Raw genomic sequence first — 5,000 nt, forward strand, 5'->3', positions numbered from 1 at the left:
AAAAAGAAGTAACAACAATAACAAGAACAACGAAAACAAAAAAAAACAAGAAAAATAAAGAATAAAGAAATAAAGAATGAAAATTAAGGTCAGAGAGAGAGAGAGAGAGAGAGAGAGAGAGAGAGAGAGAGAGAGAGAGAGAGAGAGAGAGAGAGACCTACTTTGGGAAATGGAATAATTAAAACACACTCCATTAGGAATAAATCAGTCATCACTAAAATAATTATAGAAAACGAGGTCAAACTATAGAAAACGAGCGATGCGTTGCCTCCAGAGAGAGAGAGAGAGAGAGAGAGAGAGAGAGAGAGAGAGAGAGAGAGAGAGAGAGAGAGAGAGAGAGAGAGCATGCCTATTAGTATCCTCCTCCTCCTCCTCCTCCTCCTCCTCCTCCTCCTCCTCCTCCTCCTCCTCCTCCTCTTCCTCCTCTTTCTCCTCTCTTGTCTCTCCTTCACCATGCTTTATCGACGCTATCTCTCTCTCTCTCTCTCTCTCTCTCTCTCTCTCTCTCTCTCTCTCTCTCTCTCTCTCTCTCTCTCTCTCTCTCTCTCTCTCTCTCTCATCGTGTTCACTGGAGCCTTGTCACAAAGTTAGGACAGAGAGAGAGAGAGAGAAGCAGGGCAGAGCTGATCAGGAGGAGGAGGAGGAGGAGGAGGAGGAGGAGGAGGAGGAGGAGGAGGAAGTATTATGTGATGGGAAGAGGAAGAGGAGACACTGGGCTGGAGAAAGATTGGATGACGCAGAGAGAGAGAGAGAGAGAGAGAGAGAGAGAGAGAGAGAGAGAGAGAGAGAGAGAGAGAGAGAGAGAGAGAGTATTGTGTTGGTGATACAGCCCCTTAATTATGAAATGTGACTGGAATTGCTGAGAGAGAGAGAGAGAGAGAGAGAGAGAGAGAGAGAGAGAGAGAGAGAGAGAGAGAGGAAAGACCCATAAAGAAAATCCAATTAGTGTTACTACTACTACTACTACTACTACTAACATTACTACTACTACTACTACTACTACTACTACTACTACTACTACTACTACCACTACTACTACTACTACTACTACTACATTTGAGTAATAAAATAATATATAACTACATACATTTTTCCCTATGGCTGTATTTTCCCTTTGTCTTTTTTTCCCCTCATTTTTGGTCCAGATGTCGGAAGAGGAGGAGGAGGAGAAGGAGGAGGAGGAGGAGGAGGAGGAGGAGGAGGAGGAGGAGGAGGACATAAGGCTACATTGTTTTTCCGTTATTTATGAGCAGAGGGGAAAATTATATGAGAGAAGGTTGTCCACTGTCCCTCTTTTTCCCTCTTTTTTCCCTCTTTTTTCCCTCTTTTTTCCCTCTTTTTCCCTTTTCCCCCTCGTTCACCATACTCAACCACCATCACCACCCCTCAGAAGTTCCCATATTTCCCTCTTTAGCAAGTCTTGTTTCCCATTTCGTCTTTGATTTCCCTTTTTCCTCCATGCCACATAGCATTTCCCCTTGCCTGTTTCCCTCTTTACATTGTATTCTAGACTGGAAACTTGATACTTGCTGAGCTCTTGTCTCTTGTTTTCCCTTCCTGTTTCCCTTACTCGTCATGCAGCACCCTACTTGTTTCCCCTTTTGTCTCGCTCAATGCTATGGCTCTAAATCCTTCTCTCTCTCTCTCTCTCTCTCTCTCTCTCTCTCTCTCTCTCTCTCTCTCTCTCTCTCTCTCTCTCTCTGTTTTCCTTCAGTTTTTCCTTCTCTCTATTTTTTCCTTCAGATTATCATGTTCTTTCTTCTTCATTTTCCTTTTCTTTTCTTCTTTCATTTCTTCTCAATTTTTTTTCCTCTTTTTATTCATAATACTGCATTTTTTTTTTACTTTTTCTTGTTTTCGCCTCTTCATCAATTTTTTTTCTCTTCATTTTCCTTATTTTTTTCACCACTTCTTCTTTCCTCTTTCTTTCCCCTCAATTTTTTTCCCTTCTCTGTATTCACATACTGTATTGTACTTTTTCTTTTTCCTCTTATGACTTTTTTCCCCAATAATTTTTCCTTCCCACTATCAGTATATGTTTTTTTCCCTTTTCCTCATTTTTTTCCTTTTATATTCCCATCATATTTATTTCCCTTGTTTTCCTTTCATCATAACACTTTCCTCTTTGATGTTTTCCCCCTTTCCTACTCTCACCAAACTTATTTCCTTTTCCCCCTCGTATACAAAATCATATTCACCTTCTGTTTCCCCCTCTTCACCATACTTTCCCTCACTTTTTTCCCCGTTTGATTTTGCATATGACATTATCCCACCGTCTCCTTATTTTCCCCTCAGTTTACCCTCACCACTATGGCTAATACGTGTCCCATATACGCTATGTCACCATGCCCGAGTTTCCCCCTTTTTTTTTCCTCTCTCTAGAGCCCATATTCTCTTCTCTTCTCTCTTCTTTTGCCTACAATCAATATATAATTTTTTTTCCTTCTTTCTAAACTTATTTCCTCTCCTTTGCGTGTTTTCCTCCCTTCTTCTCTCTCTGTTTCCCTCTCTTCCCCTCTTTTTCTTGTCTCTAAGCATATTATTTTTATTTTCTTTTATAATGTTTAGTGAATTTTCATTGTTTTAATATATTTTTTCTTATTTTTCCTTTTTTTGTTCATTTGGTGACACGATGCTCTCTCTCTCTCTCTCTCTCTCTCTCTCTCTCTCTCTCTCTCTCTCTCTCTCTCTCTCTCTCTCTCTCTCTCTCTCTCTCTTGTGACATTCTGTTCTGCTAAATTTATGTTTCAATTAAATTTAGTTCAATTGCCTCTTACATCTTGGTTACTCTTGCTCCGTGACTACTACTGCTACTACTACTACTACTACTACTACTACTACTACTACTATTTTTTTCCTTTTTTTTTAATTATTTTCTCCGTCTACTTTATCTTATTATTATTTTTTATTTCTCATTTTTTTCTTGTTTTTTTTTCTTCTCTCTTCTCTTCTCTTCTTCTTCTCTTTTTCTTCGTATCTCTGGGTCTCACTTATCTTTACTTCCTTCCTCCTCTTCGTAAGCTTCATAGATTCCTCCTCCTCCTCCTCCTCCTCCTCCTCCTCCTCCTCCTCCTCCTCCTCCTCCTCCTCCTCCTCCTCCTTCTGCAGAGCCATTTCAGGATCCCAGCTGATATCCTTTCTCCTCCTCCTCTACCACCACCACCTCCTCCTCCTCCTCCTCCTCCTCCTCCTCCTCCTCCTCCTCCTCATGCAGTGTCATTTTCAGGATACCCAATGTTATCCTTTCTCCTTCTTATCCCCTCCTCTTCCTCTTCCTCTTCCTCTTCCTCTTTCTCCTCTTTCTCCTCGAAAAATATAAAAAAAAAGGAAAAGATTTAGAGGTGTGTGTGCGTGTGTGTGTGTGTGTATCATTCCACTTAAACAGCTCCCCCATTTACGAAGCTTCACTCAAATTCTCGCGTGTGATCCGAGGCTTCACGAAATAGGGTTAATATACGTATTTAGCTTCACTCTCGTTTGCCATTCAAGCCGCGAGGGGAAGCCAGGAAGCCTCACGTAGGTGTTAAAGGGGTAAAGGATGAAAGGGTGAAGAAATGAAGGGGTGAAGGGGAAGAGAAAGGGGAGGACTGTGTGCGTGTGTGGGAACAAGAATACAAACAACAATGAAAGGAGGAAGAAGAGGAATGGTAAGAAAAGGAATAAAAAACAAGAGGAAGAGGAAAAGGAAGAGAAGAAAGAAGAAAAAAAGAAGACGGAAGTAAGGATGAGGAAGCAAGAGAGAGAGAGAGAGAGAGAGAGAGAGAGAGAGAGAGAGAGAGAGAGAGAGAGAGAGAGAGAGAGAGAGAGAGAGAGAGAGAGAGAGAGAGAGAGAGAGAGAGAGAGATTTTAATATTTTGTTTATCCTGATATTTCCTCATAATTTTCCTTAAGATTTTTCCTCAAGATTTCATCAGCTTCATTACCTTTATTTAATTACCTTGGGAGAGTTCACACGTCTCTCTCTCTCTCTCTCTCTCTCTCTCTCTCTCTCTCTCTCTCTCTCTCTCTCTCTCTCTCTCTCTCTCTCGCTTCTTCGTTTTTATCCTTGTTTTCGTCTTCAATTTCTTCTTCCTTCTCTTCTTTCTCCTTCTCCATTCTCTTCCTGTTGTTTTTGCTTTGTTTTTTTTATTGTTCTTCCTTCTTTCATTGTTATTCTTTTTTGTTCTTTATAATTTCATTGTGTTTACTCTTCTCCTTCTTGTTCTCCTTCGTTTATTTCTACCTCCTCCTCTTCCTCCTTCATTTCCTCCACCACCACCTTCGCCACCATCTTCCTCCTCCTCCATTTCCTCCGCCACCACCACCACCGCCACCAACTTCCCTCCTCCTCCACACTTTCTCCTCTCTCCACTTTTTTCCTCCACTCCATCCTTTGAAATATATTTAACCCTTGAAGTCTCCCGTCCCAGCCTCTCCTAGCCTTCCCCAGCTTCCCACAGGCCCCCCCCTCTCTCTCTCTCTCTCTCTCTCTCTCTCTCTCTCTCTCTCTCTCTCTCTCTTCCCGTGGGTAACATTTAGATTCCGGTGAGAGTAACGCTTCTCCTCCTCCTCCTCCTCCTCCTCCTCCTTCTTTCCTTCTCGTTACACTCTCTCGGGATTAAAGAGAGAAAGGTAACCTGTTTTTTCATGCCCAAATAACATAGTCGAGAGAGAGAGAGAGAGAGAGAGAGAGAGAGAGAGAGAGAGAGAGAGAGAGAGAGAGAGAGAGAGAGAGAGGGACTTTGACACTATCTGAACCAAATCTTGATCCCTGCTATGCCCAGACTCGTTGTAAATAAAAGATACAAACCAAACTTCAACCTTTCATCAGTGCGCGGGAGAAACACACAGCCTTGCCGGTACAAAATGCAACACCGCGACCAACATGACCAACACCGACGCGTGCAACTCAAAAATTGAAAGACGCGCTCGGAAATATTCATAGCAGGCGATCCAAACTGCTTCCTTCACGCGGACCAAAATGTTGCGCTGAATGTTGCGAGTTTTGGTGAAATGTGAAG

The 5,000-nt window shown here is 42.1% G+C and overlaps 1 protein-coding gene across 1 annotated transcript in view; it reads right to left on the reverse strand.

Moving 5' to 3' along the window:
* The window catches only part of LOC135091786 (acetylcholine receptor subunit beta-like 2), a 122,412-nt gene that overhangs the window by 99,961 nt on the left and 17,451 nt on the right, over positions 1-5,000 (reverse strand).

Source organism: Scylla paramamosain, chromosome 38, assembly GCF_035594125.1.
Source record: "Scylla paramamosain isolate STU-SP2022 chromosome 38, ASM3559412v1, whole genome shotgun sequence".
NCBI lineage: Eukaryota > Metazoa > Arthropoda > Malacostraca > Decapoda > Portunidae > Scylla > Scylla paramamosain.